Source organism: Diorhabda sublineata, chromosome Y, assembly GCF_026230105.1.
Source record: "Diorhabda sublineata isolate icDioSubl1.1 chromosome Y, icDioSubl1.1, whole genome shotgun sequence".
Taxonomy (NCBI): domain Eukaryota; kingdom Metazoa; phylum Arthropoda; class Insecta; order Coleoptera; family Chrysomelidae; genus Diorhabda; species Diorhabda sublineata.
The window spans coordinates 3,578,278-3,594,057 of record NC_079486.1 but is presented as its reverse complement, the minus strand read 5'-3'; the positions used below and the strand labels follow the sequence as shown (position 1 = coordinate 3,594,057).

Genomic DNA, 15,780 nt, shown 5'->3' with positions numbered 1-15,780 from the left:
GGAAATGTCACCACTAGAATATGGATGGAGAAATGTGGATGGAAAATTGGAGCCAACTTGGTTTCTAGGAAACCAACTTCCTGAGGCGTATGAAGACATCGTTATAACACCTGACATTTTAGGAGATACTTTAGATTCAGGTACGTTCTCTTTTCCATATTATACTTTCACATCATAAATATAACATTATAATGTATCATAACCATTTTTAGTTACAGAATCACGAGATGACGAGGACGTCCTGGAAGTTGAAGTGGAAACAAACTTCAAAGATGAGTCTAAATGAAATGAAGACTAAAATATGTATTTCAAATTTCAATGTTTTGTAATTTATTATAAATTGTAAAGATCTATTTTTAATTTTATATTAATAAATTATCCAATTTCTGTACGTAAATGCGGATATATTATTTCTAAATTTCCATCAAAATGGTCAGACTAGCGATATCCCTCCATATAATTGTCAGATTATTATTCAGGAGGACTATGACATCAACTTGACCCTCCTGCATAAAAATCTGACACGCTGGAGTATGTCAAGGTCACCTTTTTTACATATACAAAAATATATTATGAGTTTGTGTCATCATTTTTTTCAACCGCTTGTTACGGCCAGCCCCCTTGAATTAATCGTCAGATTAATATCTAATAGTTACCAGAAACATAATACATGGTAGAGGTACATTAAAGGATGCAAGGATTCTCCCTATATAATTTTCTGACACTCTCGAGTCACTTCAAAAATCCCTATTATACCATTAAGTTGAAATTTAAAGGGTAGGTGAGGTTAGTTAATTGTTAATGGCGTTTATTTTTATAGATGTTCATTAGCCACTCATGTCTATCATATAGACATATAAACGTGTTAACGAATCTAAAAATCAAATATCTCTTAAATTTAGATCAATACTTAAGCAGGTATCAATTAATCCGTAACATTAGGTGCTAATTAAATACTTGTGTGAAATTTAGGCTGATGACCTTACAAAAGCTGATATTACGAATATTAATACCTAAATGCAAGAAGAGTTTTTTCAACAACAAATGCTCTTTTTTAGTGCTTGCTTCTTGGTTGTTCAACATAGAGTCTTGCAAAAATAAAATTAAAAAGATATCCAACGACGCATTTTTAGTCTAACGAATCTTTATTATTTTTTCTAAACTTTATAATCCTACATGAATCGATTATAAATACCTTAATACACGTTTTAAATGATTAAAGACCTTATCTATAGCTTGATTTTGAAACCTACTGTAAAAATTAACAGCAAAACATACTCGTACATCCAATCTGGTTCCCATGTTAATAAAGCCACAACCATTTGTTTATTTAAAATTTCCAATAAGCTTGTGCCATTTATAAAATATATAAAATTTTATTTCACACAAATTCTCTACTTTACACAAACAGCAGCTTTTCATCATTATTTATTGTTTTAACAGTTTCAAATAATATTTTCCTATCTGACATTTCCAGTTTTTTAACACTTGGTACATATAAAACATTTACATTAGTATAACTTATTTTTTCAATTCCTAAATTACTAATTGCTACTATATTTCGGACTGCTATGGCTAACAAAAATCATTATTTTTAGCAACAGCAATATGTATGAGTTTTTTTATTATTATAAATATTGAAAAGAAAATCCTTTGTGGTTACCCATATGGGTTTAACTCACCAACGCAATGCAAAACAACATAAGAAGGATGGAGCTAAATCATCTCTGAGTTCCTAAAGTATCTTGAAGTGCCCTTTGCCCGTTAGTGTCTTATTACCTGCCACTCATTCTATTTTGAGATATTGATATTTATAGTGATTTAGTAAGAACCATTTTCATGAATTGTAACGAAGTTTTAGCCAGCTATATTATGAGCGGTTGCTTATTGGGAACGTGGTAATGAAACAACAAAGTGGATTTTCAGTGGTTTTGATTTTTAATTCTTGTAAAATTTTTAAATATCATTTACAATAATTATTACAATTCAGAACCACCGATAATCTTAATCTAATTATTCCCCAGACGATGAATACATAAGTATTCGAAAGCTCGGAAAATGTATTAAAGTTATTTCCCGTGGAGATTAAAAATATTTTCCGAACTTGTGAATCGTCTGGGACTGAAATTATGGTCAAATACAAGAAATATGTATAAATGTTTAATAATAATTTTTTTACTTACAATAATTAATTAAGAGTAGTTTTTAATTGGCTAGATGTTGTAGTGAGCGATGTTCAATAATGATTGGTTAATTTATGGATAACATTAAGTTGAAATTTATGGGGTAGGTGAGGTTAGTTGGTTGTTAATAGCGTTTATTTTTATAGATGTTCATTAGCCACTCATGTCTCTCATGAAGAACTCAATATGCTTTATTAATCTACCAAGGTTTTGACAACTGAAAAAAATTACAAAAAAGTCTATTTCTTGAAACTACATATATTGCCCCAAATGATGAGTTCATAAATATAGACACTGATCTAAATCATCTTAGTGTCATTTATACATATCTATAATAAATTCTATAAGAGGTTTAATTTTAGAAACAACATATATTGCCCAAAAGGATCAATGCATTAATAAGAAAACTGACTTAAATAACCATAGTGTATTTTATTTGAAACATTTTTCAAATACAAATTACATAAAATTAGATCAAGCACTTATAAAATTTATTTAGTCATAATTATCAATATGAACCCAACCTGTTTCTCTCATATGGTAAACCCTTACCATACCACCAGAGTATGCATCTCTATGAGTAGCATGATAAATTGATCTTCGAGCTAAAGCATGAGCTTCTTCATCTGTCAAATCCCACTTATAACCTGAATCCAATACACCAAAAGCATAAATTGAACCAGAGCAAATGCTAAATACTTTTCCTGCTGTTCGAAGGCCTTCTGAATCTACATAATAGAATTAAGGGCCCTGAAAAACTCATTTCGATAAATGTACCTTTGTAAGAAAGATCATTTTCATACCTTTGTATCCCAACCAGCTAACATCATTCCCATAGACAATCCCATTCCCTTATAATTGTAGACCATATTTGCCAATAATTTGGAAGCAGCAGCTACAGATATACGTTCTCTATTCCTAAGTTCATATATTCTGCATTGTTTTGCAAGAACCCTATCTCAATATACACAGTCTGCTGCATCCCTAGCTAATGTTCCTAGAAAAATACAAAAATAATGTGATTTATGATTTTTGAGTACTACAATTACCTAATAAAAAATCATTTATCTCAACAATCTTCTTCATAGTTTGGGAGCCAATAAATTGTCCTCCTGTAGCTCTGGAGTCTACTGCAAGAACTACTCCTCCTTCATACTTGAATCCCAAGGTAGTTGTACCATGATCAAAATTCATTTTCAATTCACGTCCCGTTTCATCTTTCGTGAGTATCGTAAAACTATTTGCAGGCTAAAATTAAATAATGCTGGATATAATCTAAATATTATTCAAATGGCACTTACATCACTTAACGGTGGTACTTGCAAACTCATGTTACAGTTAAAATTGGTAAAAAATTGGTGCAAATCATTTTTATATAAGGAATTTTCAAAGGTAATGTTATCCGATAAACCACAAATTTCGGTTAGACTCATTTTTAATATAATATTCCTAAAATCACTATCTAAAGAAGTATTAGTTCTTGGTTATAACTACTGATTGGAATGAACAAAAATTGAACAGCTGTCAATATCAAATATCAACTCTTGGTTTATTAACACCACGTTATAGCAGACAAACAGCTTCAATTTTCGACTAACTTTACTGAATCATGAATTATATAGAACAAATTTGAAAGATATGTTATAAAATTTTTTTATTATTAGCGTAACGTTTAGAAGATAATGAATTATTTAAAAAGTACCTAGTAACTAAGCAACTATCTATATAACTTGGCATTTATCTTTCAATTAGGTTCGATTATGAAATTGTTTCGTAACGCCACACGTGGGTTTGTGAGACCTATGTGGGAAATTTTATGAGTGTGTTGGTGAGACTGTGTCATCTGTTCACATCTCGCTGTCATGTAAATTCAATCTTGTATGCTAGTGAAAGACACATTCTACCGTTTAACTAAATTTGAAACATCAAATAATATAATATAGAGAATTCTTCAGTCCAGTTAACAAGTGAACCTGCTGAGGTCATACTACGAGATTCCCCATGTCCAGGTACGAGTACTCAAACTGATCCAGGTCTTTCTCATGAACATCTAAGCCATTCTTTTTCGGAGTCTGAAGATGATTTAGATTTCTCACCAAATCTTAGTTAGAAGGCGCGAGTGACTGTAACGAATCTGATTCCACTCGAGCTCAAGTGGTTCCTCCAGCATGTGATTCCAAGCATCCCAAGAGTGGAATGAAATGGACTTAAAAAGAACCTAGAAGGGTGGGAAGGCCAACAATTTTATAATGTTTTGGAATGTAAGCTACCAGGGTTTACTCAATATGCATCGAGAAAGTTGAGAAATTCTCCATCAGAGCTCGATGTTTGGTGTCTGTCATTCGATTCAAACATGATGGAAGATATTAGAAAATTTACTAATCTACATTATCAGCAAACAAGGAACATAATTGGAGTGGCAAATATTAGAAATTATTAAAACGGAAAATGAACTGCGTACATTTCTTGGAGTTTTGCTGTTTACATCAATTTACAAATCGAATAAAGAAGATACAAAATCTTTATTTGGCACTAGTTGAAAAGCAAGAAAACAGTTTCTCATAGCCTCAGCTATTTCTGAAATATTTCATAAATTCCTGAAAAACAGTCGACTTGTTTATAAAGTTAGTGATCGATGTACCATCGATGAAATATTGCTTTCGTTTCGAGGGTGTGTCAAGTTAAATATTAAATTAAATATATACATGCCCAAGTTTTTGTTTTTGATAGTTTTTAAAAGAAAGATAAATTTTGACGTTTCGACTTGATATTGACTATGATATTGAAACTGACAATTTTCTTATTTATATTGATCTATAGATCACCTTCATCATTTATATCAAAATAAGGATAAATCAACTTAGAACTTTGTTCCCATAAGAAAAATTAATTAATTTTTGTAAGAAAATAAGATCCATAGAAACCTGCATCGTCTGCTATACAAACTTTGAGCCCATTCTCAAAGATGGCGCCAATATTTAATTTACAATATAGTTCCAAGCGATAGTCAACGTCATTATTAAGAATAATAGGGTTCCAAGCGACAACCAAGTAATCGTTTATGTGTTAAGTTCAAAGTCTGTGCCTGTTGGTGCCTGTTTTACGCGGTATAATATGTCACGTACTTCAGAAGAAGGGTCTTTTGAAGACTTTTCAAGTTCTGGATCAGAATATGTGCCAGACAATGAAGTTAAAAAACGGTTTGTTTATGAATCTATATATTTAGAGATTTTTAACCTCAATGTTTTTAGAAACTTATTGCAGTCAAGCAACAGCAGCTTGGAGAGCGAATATTCAGAGCATGAAGAATCTCTTTCTCACCTAAAAGCAAATGGTGTAGCAGGAGTAAGAAGGTACAATAGTTTTTGACAAAAACAAAATTTTAGAAAAAAAACTTCCTTATGTTTAATGTTTGTAAATTATTCCGGAGATTGGGAGGCCTCTGGTTGGATATCTTGATTGAAAATGTTTTAAAGTGGACTGTATACAATGTGAGAAGCACACAATAAAACGATTTGTTTCGATTTTCACTTTATTGTACAAAATGCTTTGTGAGCCTGAGCAAAAAGTGCTGTTGGCCTCGTGGCTCCTTGATGATTTTATGTCTGTCTTCTTCGGAGCAAGCCCGGTTACTCTAGGTAGGCGCATGTGCCAAGTTCAGTAGCGCACTCAACATAATTTAAATATATACATTAAATGGTTAAACATACCGGCCTCCTTGAAAGGCTCGACTTTCAAACAAAAAATAATATAAAAAATTATGAAATTTATATGTGTTTTCAAATAACTTAAAAATAAAATGTCAAAATAAATGTCAATCACTAAGAAACATTTTTTAAACGTCTATGGGTAGGACGCAAATTTCTGACACCGCCCTCTTCAGGATTTCATTCTTCGCACGGAGATTTACATTTGCTCCAGTGTATGATACGTTGATAGCCTGTTAACTGGTATTTGCTGAACGTTTGATTGAGGTATGGCAGATGGGGAGCTGGCTACAAAAAACAGGGTCGATAAGGTGCGCGCCATTTCAGCTTGTAAACTGGCGGCTCCCACTTAATACATCACCGAACGCCACTTCTTAAGGTCAGCACAGGTCAGATATGAAAATGCCAGCCGGTTTTCCCGAACGAAAAAATTGGCTAAAAAACCTCATAACAGGCGCGCGTTAAACCTTTAGTAACGTGGGGTTCAAACCTCAAATAAGAGCGGTGTAATAGCGCAAGAAAGTTTGCAGGCCGGAAAACCCTCGTAAGAACTGATCGAAAGTGTCGGAAAACTCATCTGAAAAACCTCATAACGTGTGCGAGCGAAACCTTTTGTAACGTGCGGTTTAAGCCTCAAATAAGAGCGGTGTAATAGTGCAAGAAGTTTTGCAGGCCGGAAAACCCTCGTAAGAAGTGATCGAAAGTGTCGGAAAGCTCATCTGGAAAACCTCATAACGTGCGCGCGTGAAACTTTTTTATTAGGTAATTGGTATTTTCATCTTACCTCTTTATTCACAAAGTTATCCTCAAATCCACTTGATGAATGACTGGCTTTTCCACTACATTCACTTTGTGATTGCTCTTCTAATAGACTTTCCGTGGTTAAAATGATCTTTGGAGCTATACGCAATAGCAGAACATTGTAAAATAAAGTGTTACGAGAAATATGCTAATTTAAAGAAGACTACACTGTTCATATTCCGAGCTGATCTACTCGAGGTTACTGGAACCGGAAATAAGTGAAAATGCCAGTTTAAGCCTGGAGGAAGCCTGATGTGAGAAGTATTTTTCGAAGTCCACGAACTAGTGATCAGTGGCGGAAGGCTGCAAAATTTTTTTTAGATACATTTTAACAATACTTGTTTAAAATAAAAAGGGCACAATACATTTGTACAAATTATAATTATCGAAATTCAATTAGTTTATCTGAATTACAAAATATTTTCTGTAGCTAAGGTGAATAATAAGTTTATATGGTATTGATTGTAACTGACATTTTTGAGGATAAATTGGTTTTTCCTTTGCTGTAAAAACGAGATATTTTCTTATATAGCTTATTTGTTTTCTGTGTAGAAAGGTACAGGATTAAGTTCTAATAAACGAAAGACAAAGAGTTATTTAATTCTATTTTTTTTAAATTTTATATATTTTGCGTAGAATAAATAATGACAACGTTAAGTTCTGTAGGTAGAATTGGTCACAATATTAAGTATGTAAAACTCAAAGTTATTAAGGTTTTACATTTGTTTTTCTAATGACTGTGAACCGAGGAGAACTCGTTAGGCGCTACATGCTTTTCCGAGGTTCAATAGGGAGAAAGTGAAGAAATTAATAGAAAACTACTAACCACTCAAAGCAAAGACAACTAATATTGAGGTGAAAATTGTACTGAAAAGCGAAGAACCGATTACTATTGTACTAGTGAGAAAAAAGGACGGCCGAACCGAGGTACACAAATGGCGATAAAAAGGATATTGACTACAGAAGATTATGAAGATTTTTATTTAGAGCACGATATATTGTATAAATACGATAATGGATTAAAATTACTTGTCATTCCAAAGAACATGAACAACAAAGAACAAAAAATTACAATAAAAGTCCGCGAGATAGAAAATTTTTGAAAGAAAAAAACAGAAGAAGTAGTAAACAAGGAATTTTACATACCAAGACTAAAAGACAAAATAGAAATGATTAAAAATAACTGTATACCTTGTAAATTATAGAATAAAAAAAAGGAAAGAAAGAATGACTGCTTCATCCTATACAAAAGCTAGAAGATCCGCTAGAGACGTATCACGTCGACCAATTAGGACCAATGAAGTCAACAAAAAAAAATATCAGTACATTTTTGTGGTAGTTGATGACTTTTCCAAATTTATGTGGCTTTACCCAACAAAATCAACCACGACGAAAGAAGTAACATGTTGTCTTGAAAAATAGCGTAAAATATATTACCTCGTCCTGTAGGAAAGAAAGAAGGAACGTTTCATCCTAAAATCAACAAAATCAACCACGACGAAAGAAGTGATATGTTGTCTTAGCGTAAAATATTTGGAAGCCCGTCAAGGATAATATCTGACAGAGGATCCGCGTTCCGTTCTGAAGAATTCAAATTATATTATCGAGAAGAAAATATTAAACATGTGTTAATAACTTGTGAAATCCCACGACGTAATGGAGAAGTGGAAAGGGTAAATAGGATCTTATACCCGTCTTAACAAAACTTAGCGGCCGCTAGTTGAACTAAATAAAAATTCTATTTGTGTTTAATTTCTATACACACTAGCGCTTCCTGCTGGCCAGACAACAAACTAGACACGATTCTGTAGATACTACCGCCCTCTGCCGGACAAACGCCAAACTAAAACACGAACTAGCGCCATCTAGCGAAGAACAGTCGAAATGAAAATACTTAGCGACAGCAAGTTGAACTAAATAAAAATTCTAATTGTGTTCAATATCTATACACACTAGCGTCCCCAGCCGGCCAGACGCCAAACTAAGCACGATTCTATAGACACCACCGACCTCTGCCGGCCAAACGACAAATTAAAACACGAACTAGCGCCATCTAGCGAGGAATAGTCGAACTGAAAGTACTTAGCGGCCGCAAGTTCAACTGAATAAAAATTCTATTTATGTTTAATTTCTATACACACTAGCACCCCCAGCCGGCAGACGCCAAACTAAACACGGTTCCATTGACACTAGCGCCCCCTGCAGGCCAAATGCCAAATTAAATACGATTCTATAGACACTAGCGCCTCCCGCCGGCCAGACGCCAAACTATACACGGTTACATAAACACTAGCGCCTCTCGCTAGCAAAATGCCAAATTAAATACGATTCTGTGGACACTAGAGACCTCTGCCGGCCAAAACCCAAACTAAACACGAATCTATAGACACCAGCGTCCTCGCCGACTAGACGCCAAACTAAACACGATTCCATACACACTAGCGCCCCCTGCAGGCCAAATGCCAAATTAAATACGATTCTATAGACACTAGCGCCTCCCGCCGGCCAGACGCCAAACTATACACGGTTTCATGGACACTATCGCCTCCCGCTACCCAAACGTCAAATTGAATACAATTCTATAGACATATAAATCTATTCCAACAAATCGTCAAACTAGAACACGATTCTAGACACTAGCGCCCTCTACCGGCCAAACGCCAAACTGAACACGATTTCATAGACACTAGCACCTCCTGCCGGCCAGATGAAAAATTAAATTCGATTCTATGGACACTAGCGCCTCCCGCCGGCCAGACGCCAAACTAAACACGGTTCCATAGACTCAGGTGCCCGTTTCCGGCCAAACGCCAAATCAAACACGATTCCATAGACAGTAGCGACCCCTGCTGGTTAGACGCCAAACTAAACAAGATTCCCTAGACACTAGCGCTTCACGCTACCCAAACGCCAAATTAAACACGATTCTATAGACACTAGCGCCCCCTACCGGCCAGACGTCAAACTGAACACGATTCTACAGACACTAGCATCCTCTGCTGGCCAAACGACGAACTAAACAAAATTCCATAGACAGTAGCGCCTCCGGCTGGCCAAACACCAAATTATAAACGATTCTATAAACACTAACGCCTCCCGCCAGCCAGACGCCAAACTAAAAACGGTTCCATAGACACAAGCGCCTCCCGATAGCCAAACGTCAAATTAAACACGATTCCATAGACAGTAGCGCCCCCTGCCGGCCAAACGCCAAACTAAACACGGTTCCATAGACACTAGCGCTCTCTGTCGCCAAACGCCATATTAAGTAGTGGAAGTACCTAGCGGCTGCAAGTTGAGCTAAATAAAAATACTATTTGTGTTCAACTCCTATACACACCAGCGCCCCCTGCTGGCCAGATACCAAAATAAACACAATGCTATAGACACTAGCGCCCCCGCCGGCCATACGCCAAATTAAAACACGAACTTACGGCTTCAGGCGAGGAATAGTCGAACTGAAAGTACTTAGCGGTCGCAAGTTGAAGTAAATAAAAATTCTGTTTCTGTTTAATTTCTATACACAATAGCGCCTCCCGCCAAACAGACGCCAAACTAAACAAGGTTCCATAGACAGTAGCGCCTCCCTCTAGCCTAACGCCAAACTGAACACGATTCTATAGACACTACCGCCCTCTGCCAGCCAAACACCAAACTGAAACACGAAATAGCGCTATCTAGCGAGGAATAGTCGAACTGGAAGTATCTAGCAGCTGCAAATTGAACTAAATAAAAATTCTATTTGTGGTCAATTTCCATACACACTAGCGCCCCCTGCCAGCCAGACGCCAAACTAAACTCGATTCTATAGACACTTGCGCCCCCTCCCGGCCAGACACCAAAATAAATACGATCCTATAGACTCTACTGCCCTCTGCCGGCCAAACGCCAAATTAAACACGATTCTATAGACAGTAGCGCCCCCTGCCATCAGGACGCCAAACTAAACACGGTTCCATACACAAGTGCCTCCCGCCGATCAAACGACAAATTAAACACGATTCCATAGACAGTAGCGCCCCGTGTCGGCCAGACGCCAAACTAAACACGGTTCCCTAGACACTAGCGCCTCTCGCTAGCAAAACGCCAAATTAAATACGATTCTGTAGACACTGACGACCTCTGCCGGCCAGACGCCAAACTAAACACGTTTCTATAGACACTGCCCCCTCTGCCAGCCAAACGCCAAACTAAAACACGAACTAGCACCCTCTAGCGAGGAATAGTCGAACTGAGAATACTTAGCGGCCGCGAGTTGAACTAAATAAAAATTCTATTTGTGTTTAATTTCTATACACACTAGCGCTTTCTGCTGGCCAGATGCCAAACTAGACACGATTCTGTAGACACTAGCGCCTCTGCCGGCCAGACGCCAAACTAAACACGATTCTATAGACACTACCGCCCTCTGCTGGAAAAACGCCAAACTAAAACACAAACTAGCGCCATCTAACGAGGAATAGTCGAACTGAAAGTACTTAGCGGCCTCAAGCTGAACTAAATAAAAATTCTATTTGTGTTTAATTTCCTTCCACACTAGCGTCCTCTGCCGGGCAGATGCCAAACTAAACACGATTCTAGAGGCACTAGCGCCCTCTGTCGACCAACCACCAAACTGAAACAAGAAATAGCGCCGTTGAACTATCAAGAGCTTCTAGAAGAGCGGGAGTGCAGGAAGTTGTTTCATTAAGGTCAACACGGCTTCAAGCATTTCTATACATCTTGTTTTACACAGTGTCTTTGAACCATATTTACCTGACTCAATTCAATCGGAAATATGGACTGTTGCTGTATACTGCAAGAGGTTAAATCTTGGAAATTCTGGTTTGGACTTTCTCAATTATTCCACTCATTTTCATCTGCTATTATTGTGACAAACTCTAGACTCTTTTCGATTCGATTTACTTCGGCGCAAATTCTGAAGCTAGATATACTGTGAAATTCCCTTGGCCAAAACAACTCCCAGTTGCATCTATAATTTCATCTTCTATATAATACGTTTTGGACACAACATGAAACCACCATTTAATAATTGGAATAAGCTTAATTGAGTTGCAATCTGCGAAACAGTTTTTGTTGGCAAAAATCTTGAAGAAGCCTATAGATATTTAGCGTCAGTGTGTGAAGTAACTTTTCTTAATTTCTAAATGTTCCTATTTTCTGAAAATGTCTACTATTCAATGGCAAACAAAAATTTAAATACCCGGATCTGATCGACGGTTATTGAACAAAGTCATAGAACATTCTAATCCCGGAGCTTTTGGCAAACATTATCTAATCAAAGTGTATTTCGAACTAGAGTTTCCATAGATAATCCAATTGTTTTATCCTAATTTCATAAAATCTGGTTGCGATTGTAAAGAATCAGAGATCAATGTCCAATGTGGCGAGAATCAACTGAAGAATTCGAATCATATTGTCGAGAAGAAAATATTAAACATGTGTTAACAACTTGTGGTGTCCCACGAGGTAATGGAGAAGTGGAAAAGGTAAATAGGACCCTTATACCAGTCTTAACAAAACTCAGTTTGGAAGAGCCAAGAAAGTGGTACAAATACGTTGACAAAGTACAGACTGCCTCGAATTCAACCTATCAGCAAATCATAAATACCACACTCTTTGAAGTATATACATCTGATCCAAAATTGAAGAGAAAATTTTTAGATCCTCACGAAATTGTTAAGGTTAAAGAAAATGATAGATATAACGTTGTTAAAATCGGAGATCACGAGGCACCCAATCGAACGACAACATGCGCTGAAGATGTAAATCCATGGGTCAGCTATTAAAGAAACGAATCCGAGGCGGATTTTGATCAGGATGGGCGAGTGTAGGATTGAGATTATTGCTCTACTCCATCCTACGGGGAGGCACAAATTCTGTAATGAAAGTGTTTTCTTTCTAACCGGCGTTTTAAGCAGAAGAGAACCCTAGACAACCAAGAAATTCCTTTAGTTATTTATTGCGTTATGCAGTTCTGTGGTGATACGAGGATATATTGAAAAATTTTTAGCCTACTATAGAACCAAACAAAATTTCAATGTCAAAATATTTTCTTACGCAACCAGACCTACACAGCTTTTATTACCTCCTCGTTGGAAGAAAATTTACGACCTATTGAATTTTTTTTCAGTTGAGTGGTCTGTAATGTCGAATAGTAATCTCCAGTTATTGTTCTACCCTTAATAAAAAAATCAATCATGATTACTCCATGGCAATCCCAAAAAATTGGAGTAAGAACTTTTCCAGCACATTTTTGGAAACGAAACTTCTTAGGTCTGGGAAAACCAGAGTGTCGCCATTCCATCCATTGTTGCTTTGTTCCTGGATCGTAGAAATGTTCCCCTTCTCATCCATAGTAATAATGGGTTTTTAGCCCAATTCGACGGTCTGATAAAATCATGTCATCTTCAATGAAAAATTTACCTCGTTAATCTGCTCACCTCTTAACGCTTCTAAATACAGGTACTTGATGATGGCTCGATACACCAATTTTTCGATTTTCACAATTTTGGTGGACATATTTTTTCTTTCAATTTATTGCGTAAATGCGTATTGAACTGGTCTATGCTACCAACTTATCAATACATCGTCGTATAGTTCAAATCGGGGACGACAATGACCCTCCACTTTGGGATTCTCAAATATTTGAGGTTATCTACTGGAAAATAACATTTTCATCACTTTAGGGTTATGTGACACACAATACCATTTTGTTGGGGTTTATATAAGAGATACAAAAATTTCAAATTGTTCACAATATCCAGAACAAAATGAGTAATTATTGAACTTACCACTGAATTTTAGAGTTGTTCTAATTCAGTCAGAGTAATGATAGTCTTTCCTTTAAGAAATAATCCTTTGATAATTTGCAGTTATTACAAATACCAAAATCAGTTGATATCTTATGAATCACCTCTTCCTGTAGTTTTTAGTATCTTTCGACCAAATGGATCAAATTACATATTTTATTCAATGCCTTTAGTGAGTTACTAATTCAATCAACTCACCATATGAAATCAAATTATACGCGGTAATATCTTTTGTACAAAACACATAGAAACAAGAGAACATCGAAACAGTGTAATAGTGAGTGTGGTGGTAGCAGTAGTAGTAAATGCAGCACACAAATTGTTCTCACGTATTTTATGAAATAATCATCACTTTTCCCCTTTTGTTTTCTATCATCATCTTCATAAGCCTCTCGAAGTATTATCTGATCTGAAGTTGTCAGTATTGATATTGTCATTTGTTTTCTTAATGTTTATTTGACACTTCTCAATTTGTCACTATGCAATCCAATCAACCGTTTATTCCATAATTATATCGATTCAGATTTGAGATCATTATTGAAGGTATCTACGGCTCCATTTTCCAATTCTTCTTCATACTTATACAATTCGAAATTATGTATGATTGTACCATTCAAGTCCAGAAAGAAATCATGCTCATTTACGTTTCAAACGATAAGCATTCTTACTTCTTTTCAGCATCATTTTCTTATCATGGCTCTTCACATTACTACAAATATTTAGAAATATGTGATTTAAGGTAGTTTTGAAAATAATAAATTGATGCAATTAAATATTTTGTTGTTGAGCTAAGTGGTTTTTAACATATTTATTTTGCCAATCTATTACGAGATTTAAGAATATAAAATAAATCATTAAAATTTAGAAGAAATTCATCTGTATTACCTGCATTATGGAAATATGTATTAATATCTGTTCTCGATAAATAAAGAAGAACCTCTGTTATACTTAAAATTTGGGTTGCCAATTTAACTTTCATAGCTATTATGGTTGAGCGAGAATGGAAAAAAAATCTAGCTGCTCAATAACCATCACAAAAAGCCGTTACATTGTTTCCACCTTTACACCGATAAATTTCGCAAATCATGCAACTTGGAATTTCGTCAAAATGGTCCAATTACAACTCTGGTTAGCAAAAAGTGGAGTGATAAACTCCACTTTAGTAATGAAAATAGTGAATTTTGATCTTCTGCATTAGAAGATAATCTATAGGAAATACATCGAAGGAAAATGAAGACATGTACTAACAAAATTAAAAGGAGTAACAGAAAGAGGCTGATTCAAAATTATACTTATTTACAATTATTCTAACAGTAAAGGATGACAGAGTTGAGAAGCTAAGAATAAATGTGCGAAAATATTTAGAAATGTGGTCCCCTCAAAATTCTCTATACATATAATTAATATAAAGTAGATACCTTCCATAGGACAGCTGTAAGCCTACATTTTGATGTTTGGACTGGTTTTGAAAAGAATACTGTTCCCTTTTTGTTCTCTCAACGTTTTTGCTTCCATTAGAATGACTTGATAACAATATACTTTCAAATGGTTGTTGAGAAGCTAAAAAAATAAAACAAAAGTGTGTGGGTGTGTATCAGTAGAAACGGCATTACCTCACCCAATTCAAACAAACATGTTTCTTCAATATTCAACAACTCTAAAATGCCTTTGACATGGAGTGCAATAAACCATTAAGTTGCATTACAATGTATTCGCTAAGCTAAATTTACACTCAACCAAGTCATATGCACACAGGACTTTTCAGGAAAATTCTTCATTACTCATTCAGTTTCATTGGCAGATATAGTGTTGAATTTGTACAAAGTGATTAAAGTGATGAAATGGTAAGTGACTTGAAAGTTCTTATTCAAAAACTGGTGAGACAATAATTTGAAATAATGATGGAAACATGACATTGCTAAAGTCATTTTTTTCAGACTAGTTTGAGATTTTCAAAGGAAGTCACCTAAAATACTTAACAAAATATATGATTTAATATCAAATATTGTTGAGCAACTACTAATTATTTTAAATAAGAGTAAATTTATTGGAAACATATTAATAGTTAGAGAAATATTAACTCACTGGCAACATTTGGGCACTGGCACAATTGGGGTAGAGCCCGAATGGATACAATTATGGAATAAACGTTTGATTGAATTGCATAGTGACAAATTGAGAAGAGTTAAATGAGCATTAAGAAGAATGGCAATACCAATACTGACAATTTCAGATCAGATAATACCTCGAATGGCTAATGAAGATGATAATAGAAAA

The 15,780-nt window shown here is 35.4% G+C and overlaps 1 pseudogene; it reads right to left on the bottom strand.

Moving 5' to 3' along the window:
* Positions 1 to 2,678: 2,678 nt before the first annotated feature.
* Positions 2,679 to 3,616, bottom strand: LOC130451889 (proteasome subunit beta type-5-like; annotated as a pseudogene).
* Between the last annotated feature and the right edge of the window lie 12,164 nt (positions 3,617 to 15,780).